Raw genomic sequence first — 25469 nt, forward strand, 5'->3', positions numbered from 1 at the left:
TTTTTTTCTTTTTTTTTCTTCTTTTTTTTCTTTTAGACCCACAGCAGAATTCAAGGCTGCTTTGGATCGCCCATGAAATATGTTTGGTCTAATTCCTCAGAGAGATGTGCTCATTGTCACAGAACAATTGGATTTAGCATCACATTGGTAACAGTTTCTCTTTAAGAAATCCAGACTATAGAGCAGCAGAGGTTTTGCAGGTCAGGATTGTGTTGTATCAGCAGAACTTTTGTGGGGAAGCTTGCAAAGCACGTGCCTGCTCTGTCTGGCGCAGTCCGTCATCTTCACAACTCCTAACATTTACTCCAAATCTAAAGAAGCACAAAGGTCAGCAAGCCAAATTTAGTCCGGGGGTATCTCTACCAAAGCCAGTAGGGCTGATAAACTTGGCCTGGTATTTGCTGTTGGAAGGGCAAATCTGAGAACAATTCTGAAAGTGTTTGTTTGCATTTTTATAATCACAGAACGAGGCAGTTTGCAACAAAACATTGCATGCAACTCTGCTCTCATAGCGTAAGTCACAAAAGATGCCAGAACCGTGTTTTGATCTAATGAATACTGGAAATTTGTACCAGGATTGCATTCATTTCTGTCTTCCCCAAGTACATCCTTCAGAAATGGACTCCCTGGACAATACAATTACTCTGCTGATCTGAAATCTGAACTGGTGGTATGTATCATAGCAGTGGTTCTTTGTAAAACACATACCCACCTAAATCTTTATCAGATCCCCTTGTGTTACAGAGGTCTCCCAGTTGGTGTGGTGTAATTGTGGTCTTACTTGTGCCTCTAGCAACTAAAACAAAGGCATGTGAATTTTTGGATGAGTTGATATGATCCAGGATCAAAGAACAGGCATATAGAGGCAAAGGCTATGAAAATGAAGAATGAGCACCATCCTTTTGAGGAAAGCTTGCCATGGCAGTTTGTTCAGCACTTTGCTCAATGTATTTTACTCTATTTTAACAAATTTACATTAGTAATTCAAGGGTGGCTTGTAGTTTGAGTAGCATGTATGATATGTTGCAGTTGTGATTTGCTATTAGTAAATCATCCTGAATGTGTTATCTGTGGGGTCTGAGTTGGGAACTTGTTTTCTGTGCAGTTCAGCATGGTGCGTTCCCCATTGCCACGTTTGGAGCTCTGATGAAGAGCACATAGACCCACGTCCTGTTGAAGTTAGAGGCTGCAGGCAGCTCTTTTACAGACCAAAGAAGGAAACTCCAATACAAGCAAAGCACCCCACTATCCTGGGACACCAAACTGATGGAGAATCCCCATTTTTAAAATCTTTCCAAGCAAATTAATGTGTTGGGAGTGAATCTGAGACCCTTCTTTTCCTCTGACCAAGCAGAGTAGTGGGAGTTTGCCTTGGCTGTGACTCATGTGCTTGCAGAGCAGTGTATGCCACATACTCACTGCATGTGATACCCAGGGCACCCACACTGCCCAGGCTGATGGCAGCCTCGGGGAGCGGCTGCCCACTCTGTGTCCAGCAGCACGCTGCTGCTCCACGCTCTCCCTTACTGCTCTGCAGCCTGGAGCAGCAAGATGCCCCACGAGGGGAGCAGGCTGGCCGGCCTGCATTGCCCCATCGCAGAACGGGGAGAACAGGAAGCTGTGGTGACTCAGCCAGCGCTCCTCTCGCTCTGCTTTTGAGGCAGCACAGCCCCTCGCCTGGGGCAGGCTCCTCCGACAGCCTGGTCCTCGGTGAAATGCACTACATCTGGTGCTGTTTGTTTCCTTTCGGTTTTTATCTAGTCCTTCTGGGCTTCCTGTTAGCACCTAATGCCAGTCGGGACAGCAGTGTTCACTGCATGTTGCGAGTTGGCTGTGCAGAAAGCAGTAGGAGCTAGTGGGTACAGCAAAGGGCTGAAGTGCAGCCAGCATGAGTTTTGGGGTGTCCTTCTTGCACTTCTGCATGTCCTTGCTCTCCTGTCCTTGCTCTCCCACCAAGTTGATGTGTGGAGGAAGAAGTGCTGGGGTAGTGAGGGACCTCATGTAGCCTCATGTAGTGCAATGGGTTCTGCACTTCTGCCAGGAAGGGCTGTGGGAAACAAGTGGTAAAGACAAGAAAGTAATCTTTAACATGTGGATTCTGGTTTTTCTTTTTACATATCTCCCCTTTGATTATCTTTTACTCTCACTGATTTTATAACTTTCCCCATCCTCTGTTTACTCACTTGAATATTTCCAGCTTTTCTCTGGCCTGTGAGCTTCTGTTTTTATGGGTGAGCTTGTTTGCCAGGCAGGTTTTCCTCAAACTCTCCCAGTGCCAGTAATTAAGGGATTACTGTAATTACCTTGCTGGTGGAGATACGGGGTATTAACACTTAGGCTGAATGTGCCCACTTTGATTTCTCTGCAGCGATGCTCTGTAGGCTTCGTGCTGAACTCTACTCTAAATGAGTACAAGTGCAGTGTCATTAATGACAGCACTCTTACAATGGGCGTTTCTGTGCTTAAAAAGTTTCTGTACCTTAATGCAACCTGATGCTAGCTACACATGCAAATGTATTACAGGTACAACTTACTTTGTGGCATTAAAAAAAATATAAAAGGAGATTCAAGCTGCACTCTGAAGCGTTTAATGAGCTGTGGGTCAGGTCCCTGGGGCTGGCCAAACTCTGCCAGCTGCAAGTTGGGACGTAATGCTTTCCTTTCACTGTCCTTTGTCTGGCACCAGCCTGAGTGCTCTGCTCCTCCCAGGTTGGAGAGCTCTTCTCGTTTGCACTAGCCTTAAGGGTGCACAAGGAGTTGGAAAATATCACTGATTCTTTGTGGTCCTTCACTCCACATGGCTGCATCAGGGACAGCGTGGCATGCTGCTGATGGCCACTGCACTGTGGTGCAGGTGCAGGAGCGGCTGCAGCCAAATGGTGCCAGCCTGCATCCGAGCGGATGCAGCACCAGCAGATGCACTCCTGTGAGTGCTGAGCAGAGCCCTACCTCTGACCAAAGCCATCTCTGCTGAAGCTGCTGCTCTGTGGTTGAGAGCACCCAGCACACCCTCCTTCCAGGCCAGTTCTTGAGGACTGCTGTGCCTTCCCACATCTGGCTGTTTCATGTTTGGCCTGAAATGGCCTTTCTCTGAATGGCAGCTTTTCTCTCACATGCGAGCTCCGGAGGTGATGATAACGTTATATTTTCCTGCAAATTGTGTCTGAGCAGCTGTGTCTTGTTTTCATTTGCTACAATTAAACTGGCGATGAAAACATTCAGGACCTGAATATCCTTCCACTGTGGTCCATACAAAGTTCTTACACTCATGGGAAAAAAATCCAATCCTCAGTTTCCACTTCAGTTCATTATACTTCAGTCTGCATTATGCCCTACTCCCTTTCTAAAGCAGCTGTAAAAGCATTGGTGCTGTCAGAAAGATTGTGCATGAGCTGCACCAGGAAAGAACCCATGTCCTAAATAAGTGCTCCTCATTCACAGGTGACCAGCTTATACTCAGAAATAATTGGTGCTGTTTCTACAGCCTTTAGTTTTTGTTGGTCTCTGTGCCATAGAGGCAGTATGTTATGTATGCCATCTCCGCTTGCTTCCTGTTCCCGGCCAGCTGTGGATTGATGATAGCATCTTCAAGTTGTTGGACTTCCTCTTCTTGTCTTTAATCTCTTTTGGTTTCAAAATGGCCCCAACATTTACGGTTACCAACCACAGCAGTCAGATAGCAGCAGCTGGTGGCCAAGTAGACAACACAGTAAACTTTAAAAACAACAAAAAAAGATCTATTCTTTAGGTGGTATAAGAGGATTTAGTGCTAAGGTTTGGCGATGCACACAGTAATCTCTGAAGTGTTTGGCAGTTAATATCTTGTTTGTGCTAATTCTTGACATTTTCAAGTTCACATCAGCTGTACCTGTAGGAGTAGTGATGACAAAACAACATTTATGCTGCATAGTCTATAAATTCAAAATGTAGCAAATAGAAGAGGATGGTATACTTCTTGAATGCACTTTATTTGCTTGTAATTGTCTCCTTCCTATGAGGTAACATGTTTCTTGCCCTAAATCTCTAGACTACAGATCAGAAAAGCAACCCATTTTATTTAGTTAACACCTGTGCTCAAAGCTAGGCTAAACCAAGCCTAATGTAACCATCCAGTTCTTCAGAAGCAAAGCCACAGGTGATTTTACTTCCTCTTCCTTTCCTTCTTCATTACAGTCTGGTTTCACAGGGCACAGAGCCTGGATGAGCTGCAGAGCAGATGTTTTGAAGAAAGCCCTGGCCAGAAGCCACTTTGTGTCTGTTGTTGGTTGGTTTTGTTTTAAGATAGAGAGGGAAATGTACCTTATTATACATAGGTGTTTCTTCCAAGACGTATGAAAAGTAAGAACAAGTTAGGAAGTGCAAATTTCTTCAGCCAGGTGCTGAGATCTTCCCAGCTGGGAGCACTGCCAATGCCTCGCATAGCTGCATCTTTCACATGTGTCAAGATCATGAAGATAAGAGGAATCGATCAGGAGCCACTGCAGCAGTCATCCACTGAGACAGGTTGCTCGGAAACTTCATGACTTCACCTGGGAAAGACATTATGGGTTTGGAATTTTATAAATGCAGCCAAGTGAATATAGCAAGGAAATGTTTATGTAGTTTGGGATGATCAGAAGGCCTATGGAAATCATGGAGAAAGTCTTCCTTAGAAACAACATAGGTAAGAATGGAAGGGTCAGAGGTTGGATGGAGAGTTTTAATTTCAAGCTAACTGGATGGTTTTTCAGTTGTAAGTGTGGTTGGTAGAGATCCCAGGTGGGATTCAAAAGGATGTAATAGGGGAGAAGCAGGCTGTAGCATCAAAGGTCAGGTCTCTGCTTCCCACAGCTGCTGTAGCTGTATCTGCACTGGAGACTGCTGTGCTCTTGCTGCTGTTACTATTGAGGACTAACGTGTGACGGAGATGTACCCCAAACTGTCATCCTAGGTGTCTGAGCCCAGCTGTAAATTTGCAGGTAGCTGAACTTCTTGCAGGAGGATACTGTGGAAGATAGGTATGTCTGGATGATCAGAGAGGAACAAATCATGAGTTTCTAGTGTCTGGAATCCCTGTTTATCTCTCAGAGACACTGTAAGCATGAGAAAATCTTGGTGAGTGAAATTTTGAGCAGCTCAGACCTTGATTACAGATGGCAGAAGTGACATTCTCTGCTGCCATTGCCGGAATGCACACCCTGTTATCAGCATGGTGCAATGGGAGGTGAGCAGCAACTGCAGTTGAGGGGGAAGATTCATTTCTAACTTGCAGATACGCACCGGGAACGCAGTTATAATTCTGTGTGGTTGGCTTCATAGACTAGAGCTGCAGTGGTGGTAGCAATCTTTGCTTCTGAGTCTTTGTACGAACTTTCTTCAGCCATTATCTATTGGCTGAAGAATATATATATATTAACATTAATATATAACAAGATGCTTCAAGTTGCTGCTTTCCTCTCTCCAGTCCCAGATTGCAAGCTATTTTATTTAATTCTGTTTTACTGTAATAGTTTTATTTAAGACTTTTATTATCTGCTCAGTGTTTCATTGTGAGGGAAGTGGTGTTTATCATTCAGGAATCATGACCACAGTCAGGAGATCTATATTCAGTTCATGATGTTTCCCCACACACTTTATCTTAGGCTTTAACCCTGCAGAGTCTGAGTGCCTTGAGCTAAAGCCAGTTGGAGGTTGGTGTGATCAGTATCACGGACCGAAGGAGGACAGCAGAGGGCTTATCTTCTTTAATCTGCTATCTCGTCATATCTCTTGCTTCATTTATAAAATGAAGACTGTGTCATAAAAGATCCGTTATCACTTGGCTTTAGGGTTGTTCAAGATATTCTGGTCTCAATCATCTTCTGTTGAAACCTTCATACTTTCTGGGTTTGATCCAAACCCAATCAGGACAAATCAGGACAAACTCTCTCAGGCTCTGGAGAGAGCCTGGGAAAGATTATTCTGTGCAAGTCTAGTGGCAAAGTTGTTCTTAGACTGCCTCAGAGCTATGCTGTATCTGGTCCTCCAGCCCCAGTGTGCTTGCAGCATAGCCAGGCTCCCATACTGACGATAGGAGATCCATCCTTTGCAACTCGCACCTGTCTCCTCTTTTTTTGACTCCGTGGGCCAGGATGTAGATTTCACATCCTACACCACATTTTGCAACAGTAGTTTCCTCTTGTCTGATACTGACTCCCGGCAAAATAGCTTCTGCATTCATTTCAGCTGTCCTTGCAGAGCTGCCCACCCAGCAGAGGGGGCTGCCACCAGGTCAGCACACAGGGTGAGCCCATACCATGCACCCAAAGTGAGGCCAGCAACTTTGGTGTGATGCTCTGGAACCCACCTCTCTTACTGCAGTGCCCTCTGCCCTGTGTGTCAGGACAGTGATCCAGGGGGTGAGAGGTGGTGCCTGAGCTGCTGTGCCCCACAGTGGCTGCAGGGAGACCAATGTGGCATCATTAGCACAAGTATGATGGTTGCTATCTCATCAGTCTAGCCATTAGTAAACAACCCGAGTGTTACATAGTCCTTCCATAGTCTTTACAGAACCACTCAACTCAACTGCCCAGGAAGTGCTACAACTGCTAGCCAGGAGTGGCCAGATACTGCCTTTGAGCACATCTGGGTTTTGTTGTGCAAAGGGCTACTTCCCTCCCACTCACACCCTCAAACTCAGAAAAGGGAGAAGCCAACCAAGGGGGAAGGAGACAGAGCTCTGCCTCATCTCATTGGGCTGATACAAACACTCCCTCTGCCCCCACCTGATCTCTGTGACCTGCTGATGCAGAAACAAATTGTCATTGGCAACAAACCATACTGGCCTGAGAGCCACAGATTAGCTTCTGAGAAAGCCTGACGTAACTTATTACAGAGTCTAGAGGGAAGACACCCCCCAAACGCCTCCTCCCTCCCCTTGAATCAAGGATTTCAGTTTTCACGTAATAGGTGGTAGCAGTGAACACAATACACGTGCTTCAACAGGCACATTTACATGTGAGCCAGGTCTCATCTCCAGGCTGCCTCTTTTTTATTTCCCTTTTGGGATTGTGCATACGAATATCAGAGATGCTGAACCAATAGGAGCTGGAAAGCCTCAGCATGCTTTTCAGCCCATATATACTTTGGTTGCCACTGAATATTGCATCAGAAAACTATTTAATGTTGGAGAAAGAAAGAGTACCCCTTCTCTGATATGAATGATATATTCCCAAGAGTCCAAATTTGCTACCTTTGCTTAAGCTAAGCAATACTCTCGTATGTTATCAAAGGCTGAATACTGATTTTTGCCAAACTGGTTTAAGTCCAACGTTTCCCACTGGCTTCGAGAAAGGCAATCTGGATTAACCTAATTGACTGAGAGTTTCAAAGCTTCACGCTTGCAAAGCTATTACATTTAATCTCATCAGTATGAACTGAACACACATGCAGTGTAGGAACAGTAACAAATGGGAGAAGACTGCCCTGAAAGCCCAGCAAGACCTGCCCTCATCAGCCCAGGGCATATAAATCACTTTCTTTTCCAGCTCATTTAACCTTGGCCAGTGTCTTTATACCTTGGTTTGCTTTGTTTCCAAAAATATGTCCGGTCCTCTCTTGATGCATGGCTAAGGATCTCTTCTATCACTGACTCTATCAACTGAGTAGTATCCCAGCCCCAGGTAATTGTGTAATTCTGTCTCAGTTTAAACATATTATTCCCTATTTGCTTTCAAATGAGTTATTTCAGAAACTGCGCTGGTGCAGTGAGGTTCCTTTGGCTTTCTGGTTTCTGCACGCTTCCCAAGTACTCTAACTTTTCACTAATTTTTGTATCTCCCTTCTGCTTCCTGCCATCAGTGGTGGAGCTGCCATTTGAGTCTGCCTGACAGATATGCAAGAGGGAAGGAGAGTTGCTCTTTAATATGAAAACCCAAAAGTTCGTTATGAGTGGTGCCAATGCAGAGGGGCTGAGGAGGTGCCTCATGCTATGGGAGAGGGGTACTTGTGGACTTTAAGTCATGCCTTTGCTGTGCTCTTCAGTGGCAGCTGAGAGCTCCAAGGTGCTCAGGAGCGCCTGAAGTACACCTTAGGGGAACAGCAGCAGAGTGTGTGAAGGGGCTGAGACCAAAAGGGATTTTGAGGCAAGCTGCTGGCATAAGCTCACTGCAAGAACAGCTCATCTGAGTGAGACAGGCTGGTCCAGGAATATTTCAATGTAAAGGCTTAAATAGACCAATTACCATTAAACCACATTCTTGAAAATTAAATTGGGACACTCTATATAGTGACATTACTTCCAAAAGGAGATAACTTCTGTCATGCTGAGTCTCAGATTTGTGGTGACTGGTACACAGTGCTGCTGTCTCACCCCCTCATGTGCATGAGGGGATAGCAGAGCATGTGTACGTTCTTCCTGGTGCTTATTCCTGTATACCAAGTGTGAGAAGATGCACCAAGTAGTACTAATGTGTTTTAAATGGAGCCCAGTGTACCTTAGGTGATCAGCGCACATATTCCAGCACAGTGGGCTGTACAAAGTAGATGGCATCATGTAGAGTGCAATTATGTAGATTTTCCATAATGTATTGCTGTTCCAGAAGACATTGTACAAATCACTGGAGTTTTTTTTCTGCAGAAATGTCCATTTTTTGTCATGACTGCCAGCTTGCCAGACTGTTCTGTCATCTGCTCAAAGCTTGTTAGGGCTTTGGAGCGCTGTGCAGGAAAATCTCTTGGTGAGACGGGTGTTGTGAATTACAGCCTTGACAACTATGAGAGGGTGCGTGCTGAGGTGTAGCATTAATATTCATATGGGAACAGATGTCTTGGCTATTAGCCAGGACACAACCTTGTTGTGTTAGATGTTCCAGAAAAAGCTGTGGTCCCTGCCTCTAAGAAATCACAGTCTCTATATTGCAAATAAGGAGGATCTGCTGGTTTTATTCCTCAGATAGAAAAGCAGCATTCTCTGTGTCCATGTTGTTGACAATCCAACAGAAAGCATAGAGAGCAGAAGCTTGACTCATTGGCATGGGTGCAAGAGCTGTTCTTTGAACCCACTGCACTCATGGGAACAGTTTTCTTGGAGAGGTGATTCATCTCTGGGGAAGTCCAGGATGAAGTCTGGACACTGCCTTCTCAAAAGGGACAGCTGCGATCTCTTACGTGGGCTCCTCCCTGATTGTCGTAGCACTAAAATGACTTGCTGCTTCTGGGAATGAGCTACGTGGTGCAGATGTTGTGGACATGCCTCTGTGCTGTCAGTGCTGAGTTACTAAAACTGGGCCCCTTAGATGGAGGTCTTTCTCCGGTGAAGGCTTGCAGACAGTTTAATGAGTCTTTCTCAGGAGACAAAAAAATATTGCATGGGAATTTCCAGAAAGAGCTAAGGTTTTTGTCTTTTGCACATTTTTCCAGAAATCAGGTGTACATTTGATCCACATAGTTGAGGAGTGTACTGCATGGTCCAGCCTTGGTTACACAAGGTGATAGCACTTTTTGGTGCTATTTTTTAATAGATTAATCACTTCTCATATACAAGGCTGATACAAATGACCCAATTTTGAGGGGGAAATTACAGTAATTCACTGAGATTTTGGAGCAACCACTGGAAAACATGTCACCAGCCCTGGACAGAGAACTTGAAAAAGATGAGTCAGGAAGAAAAACTGCAGGTGGGGAGACAGAGGACAGTATGTGAAGCCTGGGACCAAAAGGTTCTGCAGCAGATTGTAGCATGGAAGAGTCAACTTTCCAGTGATGGACAGGCCCTGCAGGCTAGTTGAACTTTAGACATCTTCTTTGGCTAATGTGGTAAAGTTTGAGGGATGGAAAGAGGGGAGAACATAAGACAAAGAGTGGAAAATTTAGATGGGCGGTGTAGACAGGCAAATGTCCAGCTATCGGAAGGACAAATAATAAGAAATCAGAAAGAATATATCTTGAAAGAGCACAGAGATTTGGGGAAACACAAAGACTTTTGAACGATGCAACTCAGAGCAGTTTACAGAGCTCTAAGCACACAGAACCCATCCTTGGCTGCAGAAATTCTTAATCTGGAGATGGCTGGGGGGCTGGAGAACACTCAGGGGAAAAGCTGTATGTGCTTACCCTGTGTTCATACTTCTCCCCAGGCATTTTGCTTTTGCCACTATTGGAGACAGGAGTTAGATGGACCTTTGGCCTGGCTCAGTGTGGTGACTGTCATGTTCTTGTGCCCCTCGTGTTGTGAAAGAGTTGGAGTCCTTGTGGTGAGTCGTTCTTTAGCAGAAGCTGTAGGACAAACTGCACTTAGTACAGCGTGTTGCTGAGTCAGGCACAGGAGGGACCTTCCTGGCATTCCTCAATGCTTTGTGCATTACATACTGAACATCTCATGAAGAGAACACTCCATATATCCCCCAAACACCTGGGCTCTTCACCAAGATGGCTGTACAGAGGTTCGGCAGGTCGCTGCTATGCCGCCATCTCATGCCCAGGCTTCAGCAGGATGGCAGCACAGCTCTCCATCTCACCGCTGCTGTTGCTGTTAGAGCTGAGCAACTGGGCTGCGTGGCTGCCTGGGGACTTCTCCTAGGGCACTGCCCTCACCCCTGGCCCACTGCAACCCTGGAGCCTCCGCGCTTTGGGCTGTCAGCCACAGCGTTCTTGTGAGACTGCTCTTGTCTCTGGGGCAGGGAGGCCTTGGTGGAGCTGTTGTTCCTCTCCCTTGGCTCGCATCTTGGTGGCTGGCGACATCTTGCTGAGCCCCTGCTCTAGCCGTTCTGGCTGCCTCGCTCCTCCCTGCTTCCTTGGGCTTGGTCTTCATGACTCTCCAGAGGCTGTAATTATCTCCCATGAGTAGTGCTGGAGCTATCCTGTTTTGTCTACCAAGAAGGATCTCAATTTTTCCAAGAATACTGTGGCACTTTTTAAAAATAATTGTCTCCTAAGGAGGTAACAGTACTGCTCACCTCCTTTCTGCTTTTCCTCAGAGAAAGGCTCTGTTTCCATCTATTAACAAGGAGGAATAAGGGGAATCTGCGTCCAGAGAAACTGGGAGGGCAAGGAGGGCAGAGCAGCATTTGTACACATATACAGTAATTTCTGCTTGGTGTGTGTATACATGTGCACGTGAGTGACATTTATCAACAGAACATTTTTTCTAAGATCAATACTTTTCTCTGCTTGGGAGAAACAAGCCTTGCCAATAACTGGATTCAATTCATAAGAAACTAGGTGGAAATAATGATGAGGAAATGAGAAAAATAAGCTTTTGATGAAATAATTAATGACTGGTTGTGACACAATCTCACAGCAGCAATCCAAGGCTCAGGGAGATCAGAGGAGCCCATCCGCTGCCAGACAATGCTTACCATGCAAAGCCAAGTAGCCTCCTGTTTGCAATTTAAAATCATAACCATATACATGGACTGCAGTTGGTGGCGGCTTGTTTGTTTTAAGTTCTCCTAACAAAGTAACAGCACTCCCTTCGTCTCATCTGTAGGAGGGGAGACCAGTGGGTTCCAGGCAGCTTGTAGCGTGTAAGACAGGTCCATCTCCAAGCAGCTAAAGCCAGGAGATGAATGTTTCAACATGTGTGAATTGTTCTATTGCCACCAAACTGAACAGAGCTCAGCCGCTCACAGATCTGGTCCAAAAAACTGAAACTAGTGATTCTCAGCTCTGGATGCCTGCAGAAGGGTAGGATTTTGACTGTAAAAGGTGCAGAGGAAAAGCAAAACCCTTTATCAGCAGGCTTGCATGTGGTTTAATGAAGTCCTCACCTCCTTAGCAATATCTTTTTATGGACCCATAAGAGGATTAAGTTGAAAAATACCTGGCCTAAAATTAATAGATCTCAGAAGGCCAAGAGCTGACATTGCTTACGCGTGTCACAATGGAGCGGTGGATGAGCTTGTGGTGGTGGGTTGGCTTGTTTCAGGAGTCATCTTTAAAGTAAATCTCCCTGTTGTCCTCCTCCCCCAATTCTGCTGCACAGTAACGTGGTCTATGCTGAGCAAACTGGATTGCTCTGCCTAAAACCAGGTGCTCCAAACAGGCTCTGACTGCCAGTGGGTGGCTTCAGTGCACACAGCCAGGTACAGCTAGTCTGACACCCCCAAAATAACAATGATGTGAATACGAGGATTCTCACACCATGCATTTCATGTTATTCTGCTCTGCACAGCATTACCTGCCAGGGCTAGCAGGACTTTGCTGCCATCCTTTGCTTGGCTCCTAGGAGGAGATGAGCAGTTGGCTGGACACAGAGCTTCCCTGCCTGGGCTGCTCGGCACTGGTCCTGTCCCGAGCAGATGAGGTGAGAGGCAAGAGGGGAGGGAGCCCACTCCTAATCGCTTCCAGAGGTCCTGTTTTCAGCTTGGTCGAAGCACTGCTGAGTCATTTTCATGCAGAATGAGTTATGGCTGTGTTTAAAACCTCTCTATTATCCTTCAGTAATTCAGAGCTCAATCTTGCGTTCTAATGCTGTCCTTCTAAAGTGCAGATTTATATGTAAAACACTTTGCACTTTGGTTTCCTCCTAAATAATAACTAACGTTTTCTTCTGAAGGCTTTATAACATTAGCTAACTAGTCCTGACAACACCCTGGTTTTCCACATGCACAGCAGAAATCTTGGATGAGCTTCTTAAGGCTGGTGTTTTCAATTCTCATGATTTTATTGTGAGTCTGGGGTGGGCTTTTTCTTCAAGTCTCAGCTCCTGGAAGCACATGATCATATGACTATCTCACTTTTTTTTTTTTTTTAAACAATAAATTTCTAATTCTTCAGTTGCAGGGAAAAGCCTGAAAATGTTATCCAAATGCACTGCGAGGCTCAGAAACCAGATGCCAAATGATGAGACGCCAAACTGGATTGCCATTTTTAAATTTCTGAAGTTTTAAGGCAATCTAAGCCTGCTCTGGGTCTCTGCTCATGTTTTCAGAGAACAGAGAAGCTTCTCTTTACAAAGAGGTGAAGGAAAATAAGAACTTCAGGGATGCTAATATTCTCTGTTGCCCATCTCCATGTGCTTTCTGATTCTTATCCTGCATCTGCTTAGCTTTCCACATGGTGACCTGTCACGTTCCTCACAGCGGTAAAGAAAAGCACACACATAAATCTTTGCTGGAATGGAGCGAATTTTAAATCAAATCAAATTTTCACAAACAAATAAGATCAAGGTTTTAAACTGTTCCATCTGTGACTGTGCACTCATAGGGTGCAATGTGCCCTGGGCCTGGGCAGGCAGTTTGTGACACTCAGCGCTACTGTAACACAGCAACCATTGCTGCTGCAGCTACTACCAATAAAACAGATTTGTTAATGTTGTGATTGTGATCATCTGCTTAGAAAGGTGCATTAAAGCTTCTGGTAGGCTCTTCTTGCACTGTGGTGCTGCAAACCAGCTATTTCCACATTGTAAAAGGAACTGGACGGCAGAAAGTGATAAACATTACTGATTTTGTGTTTCTTTTACTTCCTTATTGCTTCTGCACTGACCCATTTAACTTGTGCCATTATTTCCCACTGACGGTGTGCTGTGTCAGCCTGCAGCTGACTGCCTATGGGACGGCATTCAAGTTTTTCTCACTGCATTCTCAGTCATGTGTAATCCTTGCTGCTGTAAAAGTGCTGCTGCTTTTTCATCTATACATTTTGCATGAGGGGAATCTAATACTATTTTAATTACTCTCTGTGCGTTTATCCTTTAGCTATGAGAAAATCTCTGCTAGATTTTAAAGTCCAGAACTTCCCCTAAGGAAATATTTCCCAGCTTGCTAGATCTTAGTGATACAAGATCGTTGTGATATTAATTATAAAGCATGCTTTTCTTAATTTTCTTCTGTGGCATCTAGACAAATATTTCTGTGGCTCCCTGCACAAATCCCTTGTCCCTTCAAGCTGGAGAGCTGCCTCCCTCTGAATTCTGCTCAGCCTAACAATATCTTCTTCTCCTTTCTAGTGTTTCAGCCATAATTGCTGCTTTTTAAACCATTCAGCCTGTTTGCTCCCGTGTTTACATACTGAATTAGAAAAAAAAAAAAAAAAAGAAGTATTTGAGGTAGAATCACAAGCAGCAGTGGTTTCTGCCTTGTGGTGTGCATTAATATGTTACCGCACCTTCCCATGCCGTGCTGCCAGCAGCAGCCGCAGAGGAGCGCTTTGTGCCGGCCTCATGGAGCTCTGCCATGTTGTAAGAGCTGATGGGAGGGCCAATTGTTTGTTTCAAGTGTTGACCACAAACTCCCTTAGACAGGTTTTGTCTAGGAATCTAGAGATTCCTGTATTACAGTCTTCCTGGGACCAATTCTCTGCCCACTTCCCTTAGAATAAATCTGCACAGTTGTGTTAATTTTGCAAATCTTTATTTTTGTTTCAGTTTGGCATGTTCCAAGGCAGATGACCCTGGTTTACATTTGCCATGTCAAAGGCACTGCATGCTACAGACAGAGCAGACCAAAACCAACAGAGTGCTTCGCAAATAGTGATGGAGAGCGAAAATGCAAAAGAACAACTGCAGCATCTAAAGGGAAGTTTTCCAAGCATGGGAGTAAAAGGCATACTGGAAAGAGAAGAGCCTTCGTGAGTAAAAGTTAAAGAATGATTCTAAAATGGATGTACTTTACTGAGAAAAGCAACTAAGACTTTAGGTAATGAATTTGCTGGTGAATTATCAATATCAAATATGTGAGAATTGCCACATAGACATAGTTGGCAGAGAGCTGACTCTCTGATAGACCCTTTCCTCTCCACTTCCAAGTGAAACATGTTTTCCCCTTCCAGAAGTGCAAGAGCTGAGCTGAGTAGTGGCAGCACTGCAGGTACCTGGAGTGCAATGGGGCAGTGCCACGGCAAAGCCAGGCTCTGAGCAAGAAGCATGCTGCCACAGTTCTTGGGCGATACCATCAAGGAGGGAATATATTTATATTGGATCATTTAACATTGAAATTCGGTATCTAATCAGATGGGCACGTTTTTCACACACTTTCTAGAATGGAAGGAAAGATTGGGTACTATGTCAAAAGGCTGTGGTTACATCACAGGGGCCCATAACAAATTTATGAACTTCTGTGTGTCATGATGAATTTATCTGCATCAGATGAGTGCTCATTTTGATATGTGTATGTTCAGTAAAGGATATGCAGGAGTTTGAAAGATAAGTGGATGGAAATATTATTCTCCAAATCCAAACGAGTGTTCAGTCCTTCTGGAAGAAAATTTGAAGGGAAGTGTTGGCTGAAGACAAGTGTACTTGAATTTTGGCAGTCTGTTAGATCCTAATTGCCTATATAAAACGGGAGATAGTGGCACTTCTGCATCTCAACAGGGTTTCTAAAGAGAACTGCATTAAGAGATGCATGGGCAGTTCAGCAAAGGAGGTGGTTTGTATACACAAGGTGATCAGAGAGCTCAATAGGGTGCAATGGCAGAAAATACCTTGCTGAAGTGAGGCATGGGAAAGGGACAGCTATGATACCAATCCAACCAGTAGGGCTTCTCTGTGTCCTTCCTTGATAGATTTACCATGCCATTCTGGTTTGTTTTCCCTTCTGTAGCTAGCTCTTGAGATAGTGCATCCTGTTGTGTGTGATTTAACACACACCTTACAATACAGCAACTCAAGGTGGACTGAAAGATTTATGTTGCTGATTCTGCAACAAATATGTCAAGTTCCAAATGGGCTCTCAATGACTTCCTGTGTTATGCTGAGATAGTTGGTTGGAGGCATCTTGGTGAAAGACAAGGCCAGCCTACAGTCATATCTGGGCATGAGTCTGATCTTCCGCCTTTCATGCACTTTTATTTATTGCAGAGACAATGTGTTTCACTCACAGCTTTGCTCCTCTGACAACTATTCATGCAATTTAAATAAGCTGCTCTCCAGTGTTTGGACATTGCCCTGCTTTCTACTTGTTTGTTTAATGAAACTGCCGCGTAACTGCCCCAGCAGAGTCCGGAGTTATAAACAAACTTTGACTGCAAATGTGTGTTTAGTTCAGTTTTCACCTTGACACAGAGCCTTTGCTTTCTGGAGGAGCAGAGACACTCTCCAGAACACATCAGCACAGCGCTGAGCACACACCAAGAACAGCAAGCACAATCTCCCTTGTAGTAAAACATGGCTAGAGAAAGGCAGCAAACACAAACATGGCATGCAGGGTTTGTTTTTAATAGAGTGCATGATTAACTTTACTGTATTAATACATATTGGTATTAAACTTCTTCATACTTCTGTGATAAATCTGCTGTGAACAGACTGGCCTAAAATCTCATTCATGTCACTCTAAATCTGAAATAACTCTCCTGACAATAGCACTTGGAGTAGATCTCCATCAAAGTCTCTAATAATTAATTTGTCCTAATGTGGGTTTTTGATCTTTCCATGTGCAGGTGCAAGCCTGAATGTTTGTAATGTGTGATTTTTTTTATTTTATTTTGGGGCAGCAGTGTTTGCTAAGGCTATAAATATTTAAATCCATTAGGTATCCTAGAACATAATCCTGTTCTATTAAATATTTTAATCTGAATACACAGCATCTACTTTGAAAATCTAATATAAAGTTGTTCAAGACAGTCCAACAAAGATAGGACAAAAACATAATTATGAGGTCCATTCTGTGATCTATGTGACATCTGTGACTGAATGACTAATAGCACTACCAGGAAACAGCCACCATCAATTCTGCAAAGTTAGCAGTGTCTTTCAGAAATAGGTTTTTCAGGAATATGTGCAGGCTTCTCGTGTAGTGACTTGGGGAAGTTCTCAGTGGTACTGCTACCTACTTGGAAAAATAGGCAGATCTTGAAAATTGTATGTTTGCACCATTGAATTCATTCAGAGACTTTTTTTCCTGAAGGGATTCCCTGCAGGGGAGCTATTATACATGTTCTAGCCTGAAACTTGAGCTGGCCAGAGAATGGAAATTGTGTTTCACAGACAATTTTGAGATTTTGAAATTTGTTTTCATTCCAATTCAGAACAAAACCTCAAAATGTTGAAATTCTCCACAAAGGAAAATTCCACAAAAATAAATAGTTTTGGCTTATTTGGATTATTACAACTTTTAAAAATGCATATATCAGGTAAAATCAAAAATCTAAATGCTTTATTCCAAAAATTGTTGGCGTATCTTCCTCCAAATGTTCTGGATAACAGTAATAATTCCTCAGAGTGTTGTGATTCTGACAGATGTACATTTTTGAAGGAAAGATGCTCCATTAATTTCCTGTCTAAAGTCCATTAGACTTCCCATTGCCGTGGTATCCAGGCATCTTGCACTACAACAACTGTAAAGCAAAAGCTCTGCAAATATTTTAGCTCCAGAACCATGATCTACAATATGCCGCATGCGGGCTTCTCATTACGTGTTTGTGCTGTGGTGAGGACCAGAAAGTCCCCACTTATGTGAGAGAAGAGAGAAGAACTCAGTTTCTGAGGGGAGCTCTGAAGCCATGGCACAGTTGACATGAAGCTGCTCTTGATGCCACCAGGCCCCTGGCAGCAGAGCAAACAAACAAGCTGCTCAGTGGCATCAGCACTGGCTCTTTCCATTGAATGGAAATGACCCACATGAGGAATTGAGCTCCTTGTCAGTCCCTAGGGGGACAAAGTCCATGGTGAAGAGATTGTAGGGTTCTTTAAGAAATACCAGTGTCAATAGCCTGTATCCCAGAGCGCAAAGGAGACACTAGTGATGTGCTTTCAATGCCTGTGCTGAATTTTGGGATATTTTTGTTGTTCCAGTGTTATCTGAAGAGAACTGTGTTTCAGTTTTCATCCATGCCCAAGTAGAAGCTATTTCTTGCATTTTCATTCTATGCTGTTTTTCTTTGTGGTTTCTTTTTGGCTTTGGTGCGCTAATTGATAACTGCAGGCTTGGTGCCGTAAGGTGCTGGACATCCACAGCATGTGAAAAAGGTGCTTCTTTCTGGGGGAGATCTCAGGGACTCAGTCTCTTACCCTGCTCAGGGAAATAAAGTTGTGAGTACATTCCTGGCGATAGTAGCTGTGATGCTTGCCATCCCACCTTGATTACCTGTATCTTGCCTCATTTTGCTGTTTCTCATTTGGTCAGAGAGCCCCACAGCCCATGTGCTAACCCAGATTTGGGCAGGCATCCAACCTGCCTTATGGAACCCGTGCCAAGTAATTATTTATGGCTATTCCTTTAAAGTCTTATGTCTGGCAGGGTAAACTGTCAGTGCACATCCAGAATCCTTGTATAGGTCAGTAATGTCGATCAATAGGCCTTTCCCACCATGAATAACAGGAAGATTGTCTCCAGCTGAAGATTTCCCAAGGAGGAGTTTCAGATAATATGATAAATAATGGCCGGAGTGTGATACATCAGCACAGCAGCCAGGGATCGAGGAGCCATGAGGACCAAACTGCATTCAGAGCAGAGGCGGTGAAGGCAAATGCCCAGCCGTACTGTCTCCCATCCCTCCTTAGGGACATAGAATAAGGGAAAGGGACTAAAAGGCTTTGTGAATGCTGCTGCCTCTTTGCTTCTGAGAATCAAAACATACTTGGTATGTGTCACAAGCAATGACAGTGGCTGGCGATGAGGTTATTGGATGGCAAACCTGGTCATGCAGGTCTAGTGAGATTCTTGCCCTGTGTGCTACATTAAGGAGGGACAGTGTTTAGGTCCCTGTTGTAGGTGCACAAAGCCAGAATGTTGTCTGCAAGTGGCACATTTGGGCTCAGTATAATTCTAGAATATATTTTTCTCTTTGGGATATTTCTGAACTGCAGTCAGCATGCTCCCCACTAGAAAGTGACATGTAGGAGCCATCCTTTGCTGTTGAAAAGTTGATAGAACGTGTGTGCAATATTATGGTCACTGAAATATGTCTAAACCTAATTGGTTGCATGTGGGATAGATTGTTCTAATATAAAGAACTGAATGTGTTGAAGACCTGCCAGAGGTTGCAGAAAAAATCAAAGAAAGTCAGATATAAGGCCAAATGTAGCTTTAGCAAGTGCTGTTGTAGCATTTCAGTGGAAGGGCTCCCCCAGTGCAGAGCTGTAGCTGGAATCTGTCAGTGGGAGTATGGAGATGGGCCTTGGCAGGGCCTGCACTCATAGCCATGTCTATCCTCTGGTGGCAACATGGTGGTCTGGGCAGCTGCATGGTTCGTTTTCAGATAGAGCCAATAATTCAGTGCAAGAGCTCAAAATGTTTCAGTTCTTTGGGAACTAAAAATTTCTCTTGAGAAATTAATGCATTTCATGTCTTAAGCCATTGTCAGAAACTCTACAAAAGCATCCAGAAAAAGGCACCAACCTTCCTGGTAACGCTGCAGCACTTCAGCTTCGACAAGGACTAAACACTGCAGAGTTTGTACCATCACTTTGTGCCCCTATACTATAGCTCCACTTTAAGGCAGGAATTCACCATATTACCAAAAGGAGCCATTGCAGCTCTTGTTTCAAACCTAGCCCCCTGGTGCTGAGCCCTCACAGCTTTGCACGGGCTCTCACTTACTCCTAGAGCCTGCTAAGGTGTAATTGCATGACACAGCCCCACTGTCCTGCTCCATCAGGTGCAGCCCTGTCTAGGGAGCAAACCCAGAGGCTTTCTCTTAGAATATTTCATTAATGTGAGACATATTTCTAGGGCAAATAAATGCCATGAACTTCTTTTTCTATCAGTTAGTTGTGTCATCTGTTCTGAGATATCATCTCAAAGCATGAAAAACAGCTCTGATGATCAGTGTTGAAAAGCAGTGAGTGTTGCTGAGGCTGGAGCAAGGACAGCTTCAGTGAAGAACTGCCATGGAGTGAGAGAAAAGCTTCATCCCAAGCTGAGGGCAATGCCAGGAGAAGCTGCCCAGCTGTGTTACCTGGCCAAGGATTGATACAACACCAGGAAGCACTTCTGAGGCCCAACCTATTCCATGCAATATGCAAGACGGAGCTCATTAAACAACACAAGATGTTGCCATTGGGCACACAGAAGGCAAAGGATCAACTTCCACACTTGGACTTGGCCTCCATTTAAATTTTTGCAGAGAAAGCTATGTGGTCCGTAGCTATTAAAGCTAAAGAAAGGCAGTACAGCTCTAAACAATGTAGTTATGCTGGCAAGGAGCCACGTGTAAACAGTCAAATCTCCTTCCTTCTGTTGTGCACCCACCGGCAGAGCAGTGATTGTCTTCAGGAGCACCTCCCAGTTTGGTACCTTCAGACTCACCGAAGTGTCCCCAGCTGGGGCAAGCAGGGAAGAAGGACTGCACTGGGAAGCTGGAGCGACACAGGGCGCTGTGAGGAGCCTGCCTGTGTCCATAGCACCATAAGGGCTGCCAGAAAGCAAGTACAAGGAACAAAGGCAGAACTTTGCAAAACATCAGGTTTGATCTGCAACTGATTCCCAATACCTTTCAGTGGCACCTGTGTGAAGGGCTCTGGCTCTGGATGGTGTAGGGCTGGTCTTCCCTCATGGGATCCAGATGAATGAGCTTCTCTTATTACACGTACAAGGAACTCTTGAGATATGCCTAAACACAAGCCCTGTAATTATGGTGCATGTGTTAGCAAATTAGACCAAACTGAGCCAAAGGCCTTACCAAGGTATTGGGTGACGCTGTGCTACATGCTTGCTGGCTGAAGCTGCTCCATTGGAGAGGACATGAGGGCAGCTGTCTGTCCATGTAGCTTTTATCCCTGCCCAGAGCCTAAGGGAATAATGTGCTGACGGACTGGGGGCCCTTGGCCATGCCACTAACTGAATTCATGAGCATATTTAAAGCCTTTTATTTCCTCAAACAGCACTGTGTTCAAACACCTGTACAAAGGCTTTGTCCCTTGGCGCTCACTAGCCTGCAGCAGCTCACTGAAGGCTGCTGGGCTTCTGGCAGACACAGGGCCTGGTGCTGAGCACTCCAAGAATTCCTTTTCAGTTTGTTTTTGTTGTCTTTGCAGAGTGAGCCACCTAAAAGCCACCTTCTGAAGGGCTGTGTGTTAAAACCCACCAAACACTGCATGGCTGAGCGGTGACTCAGAGCGGTGCTTCACTCCCATGAGGACAGCGGAGCTCTGACCCATGCCTGGCTCTGGCTGCATGTCGGGCACACATTGGTGCCTCCAAAGTACTGAGAGTCCGTGACAAACAGAAGCTGTGAATTAGTCAGACCTTTTTTTAATTAGCATTTCATTAATTAGTACTAATTTAGCAAGCGAGTGCCCTGATTAGCTTGGTTAGAGCAGGAACAGAGGGGAAGATATGGGATATCAACGCTCTGACTATAGAGCGAAGCCTCAGCCCTGTGGGGACACACAGGGATCCAGCAGGCACAGCTCCCCTTAACCACATCACCTCCCTGCGCCCACCATCTTTCACCCAGTCAATGTCCCCACTTTCATCACAAACCCTTACTGCAACTGAGCGCTGCCTTATTGACGCTGCAAAGTCCAGTTGAACAAAGACATTTCCAGCTGCAGCAGTGGCGCTAAGGAAGCAGCAATTGTATCTATTGTCCAATTGCTGCTTTTTTTGAAGCAGGGATGACTCCTTGACATTAGGCATATGGAGTCTGCCCGTTAATAGTAGTTTAAAGTGGTCAAGAGGTTACAGCAGTAAGGAATGTTAGTAAAAATGTCTCTGTGGAGTTTAAAAAACCAGTATTTTAGGCAGGGCTTGGTGGGTTACTGTCCCTGCACAAACAACTAGAATGTGAGAGTCTGGGCTGGGAAATACTTAAACTGTTTGGAAAAACTTGTTTTGTGCAGCTTGAGAGTGTCCCTGGAGGCTGTGGCCCGATGCCATGACTCCTGGTAAAGGCTGGGCTGCTGTAACAATGAAGCTTTTATGGGGAAGCTGGAGTACAATCAGAAACTTTTTAGTCCCAAGGGATTATGGGGAGGGGAGTTCCTGGGTTCAAGATGTCTGGCACATTATGCACATTTCCACCAGGATTTGGGGGTGTTCTATGGCACGCAAGGTATGCAAATTGCTAAATGTGTTTTCAATTTCTCTGTGTTGTGCTGTCTTTGTTGGGTGATCATTTTTTCACCAGTGTAGCCTGAAGACAGGATGGGTTCATAGCACGAGTGGAAAAGTGTTGTTGTCTCACAAGCAGTACTGACCTATGAAGAGCTCATTATATTTTCATCCTCCAGCAGGCTCCTAGCTGGGCGGCTCCAGATTATTCACTGGGTAATCTTCCTCCAGTAAGAAGTGTCCTGAACTGAGAGGCATCTTTGATCGACCACTCCTTACTGAAGTGATCAAAACTCTGCGTAGAAACTGTCTTGTTCCTCATTGCTATTACCTAACCTTGATCATTTGCATGCTCTGTATGGCAGATGTCAGCAAGAGGTCTAGCAACTTGCCAGACTCCACTCAGTCAGCATTACAGTGTCACTTCAGACCTTCTTCGAAGGCATCACAACACCGCTAATTAATTTGAGGGCTTTGTTACAGAAGGGAAGGCATTTCCTTATGGAGAGATGCTTCTTTTACCAGCGGTGTTTGCTGGAAGGCGCAGGGCAGGATGGTCCCAGCAAAGGAGGAGATAAGGGGCTGTTCCTGGGGGCAGAGTTAGCACTGCCACCATGCATCAATGCAGGTTTCTGGTGTGGGAGGTCTAACCCTGATCCCATGTCTGCTGAAATCAATCATAGGATTTCTGCAGACCGCTGAAGGGACCATCGAGAGGCTGAGGAGCAGCTAACAGCCCAGCCTGACATGAACAGTTTGTACTGCAGTATCCATATGTGCCACACACTGGGCTGGACAGATCCTGAGCTCTTGTGGTTGAGGGGAAAGGGCCTCACACAATCAGGGCCTGGTGGTTGAGAGCCTGACGGTCAATCTATTTTTCTTAGATGACAAAAATGTAGTTACCAAGCTGAGACTGCCCAGAGCTTGGTGGGTTTTATTGCTGGAGCCTCAAGGAAGCAGCCCAGTAACGAGGGGTCTCCCTGCTTTGTCCCCCATTTTGTGCATCCTCTCCCTTTGCTTGCTGGGGTTTCACCTCGGGCCTGCCTTGTTTGGAAACACTGAATAGCTCTTAATGACAGCAGCACAAACAAAACCCTATAAAGACAGGATTTGTGATTTATGTGGGGTTAATTACCACAACAAGTATGTTTATTCACTTCTCTAATAAATCCTAAAGACAGGAACAAGTACTAGCTTGACCAGATTCATCCTGTGCATACGTTTCTTCTGTCACCATTTTTGCAAATCTATACGAGCAGATAGATAAAAAGAGACAAAATATCTCCCATCATGTAGGCACTAGACCATAGCCCATGTGTGCTCTTCAGCCTGCCAACGGCATCAGCATTTATTTCAGATCTTCTTGAGGAAAATAGACTCTTTTGTGACTTTTGCAGTCTTTTTTTTTTAAGGAAATAAGTGGATCAGAAATGAACATTGACTACAGCAGTGTGATCTATTGCTCTGACATCTACTTGCCACAGGAGAAAGGTAAGGTCTCCATTTGTCTCTGCTAAAGGAATGCGGTATTTCTAACACGAGGTTAGAAGGCTGCAGTGACAGGAGCTGGGGCATGCCCAGGCCCTGCGGTGCGAAGCTGTGCTTCAGCGAGGGCACTCCATAGCCCATCATTCGCTCACTAACAGAATGACCTGGTTCCATCAATCTGATTTACAGAAGAGGGAACTGATGTAGAGAAATGAACAGTGCTATCGGGAGCGTGTGTTTTTAAGTGATAGATCACTGAGTGACTTCATGTAGACCAATGTTACTCAATACTGTCCTGTTGGATTGTGTTCTGATACATGTAGGTTGTAAGAAGGTTTTCTTGAACTGCTGATTCTGCTTTAGCCATCTTCCATTCCATGTTGCCAGTGTCCGTGTCTGTGTTGGGCTGACTGCAGTCCCTGATTTGCTAGAGAAATAGTTGCCATGGCTCGGCGCTGTGCCAGACGGGGCCCCCGCCGCTCTGAGGAATTTGTGTCAGATAGAACATTTCGTACGATGCAGAAGGTTCTGTCACCTTGATTCGAAGGAAGTTGTTTGTGTTAATGCTTAAAGGTAACGTGAGACAAGGCGAGCTCTTTACTTTGGAACACGCACTGTGCCATTGATGTACGCAGTACAGTAAATATAACAAAGAGTGCACTGTGGTATTTACACCCACCGCAAACACGTTTGCAAAATAGGATTATTTACAATCCAATAAAATAGTACTGCTTTTAAGGCAGAAACCCTGTGTGTTCAGTGAAGTGTGCTCCTCAGCTTTTCTTACCGTTTATCGACCCAACACATTCCTCCCCATTTTTTTTAATGCCTTCCATTAATAGTTAAGAAAAACCTAGGGAAAACAAACACTCTTTTCCTGATTGTTTATTCACCAGTCTCTTAGGAACCATAATTACGTCTCCCAGGAATTGTGTGTTTTATCATACTGTATATCTTAAAGAGCCACTTTAGGTAAAATAACAAGGAGTGCCTTATGAAGGAAAATTGGATTCGTTTTAAGACTTTTTTAACCCTCCAAAGAATGGCTCTTTGTTTACTTCTTTAGTGCATGTGGCAACTTGCCCAAGTAAATAGTATGCTGCATAAATACCAGAGATTGGTATTTATGATATTACATAAACATACTCTGAATAATGACTCATTGTTGCGATGAAGACGAACGCAAGCAATATACATCGCAGTCAGTGCATTATTTCTTGTTGCTTTATTAAGTGACATTGAGCACTGTAGGACAAAATGACAGTGATTGGAGAGGAGAAGTCTGATTGCATTATTTGCCAGATCTGAGTTTACAAAACAAAAGAGAAAATAGCCAAAACAGGAAGGTTTTGAAGATAACATAGCAGATTAATTATTAATATGCAGGATAAGTAGTTAGGTGCATGCTGGAGTTGACTGGGAAAAGGTTTATTGCTCTTTGAATTGAAAACTCATGCAGTGCATTTATCCCACTGTCCCACAGGGAGCTGAGCCCTCAAGTTCATCATCCTACCTGTGGTGATGCTCACGTCCACTTGTGACAATAGTATTTCCCTTATGGAGCCTTTTGGTGGCTTTGTCTCTCAGAGCCTCAGTCTGTCCAGTTAGAGTTTTGTTATACCTTTACTGCACTCCAAAAAAATCATGTGAGAGTTTGTGTGAAGGGAAAATGTGGCACACTTTGCAGTGCTGCCAAATGATGGAGCTCAGATCTGAGAAATCAAAATCCCAAAGGGAAGGTGCATATGCCAAAGCCTCTATTTAAAGCCAGCAGGGTATTAACAACTTACTTGTTTTTAAAGCCCATGTTATAGCCTGTCTTGTCCAAACAGCAAAAACAACGAACACTCAAATTCTCAAAGGATCACTGGACCATCCCTTTAAAAATGATGATGAAAATTATCACCCATAGTAATGGACTAGCCTGAAAAATGTGATTTTTTGGAAATTTTACTCTTTCCCTGAAGCAGCCCTTCAGGAACAGCAGAGAAGGTCTTCAAAGTGGGATGGTGATCCTCATAATACGTGGAGGAGTGGGATGCTCAGCTGTGGGAGCACTCTCCTCCATGACTGCAGGCCTGCATG

General features: G+C 44.6%; 1 long non-coding RNA gene across 5 annotated transcripts in view; it reads left to right on the forward strand.

The window, feature by feature from the left end:
• Positions 1-15: 15 nt before the first annotated feature.
• The window catches only part of LOC104912924, a 31626-nt gene continuing 6172 nt past the window's right edge, over positions 16-25469 (forward strand). For 3 of the 5 annotated variants that reach the window (XR_004161168.1, XR_004161164.1, XR_004161165.1), the window contains exons 1-3: positions 4671-12262; positions 14327-14529; positions 23309-23387. This is a non-coding gene — a long non-coding RNA (uncharacterized LOC104912924). The other 2 variants (XR_004161167.1, XR_004161166.1) reach the window with 2 other exon arrangements.

This window comes from Meleagris gallopavo, chromosome 13 (assembly GCF_000146605.3).
Source record: "Meleagris gallopavo isolate NT-WF06-2002-E0010 breed Aviagen turkey brand Nicholas breeding stock chromosome 13, Turkey_5.1, whole genome shotgun sequence".
Lineage (NCBI taxonomy): Eukaryota > Metazoa > Chordata > Aves > Galliformes > Phasianidae > Meleagris > Meleagris gallopavo.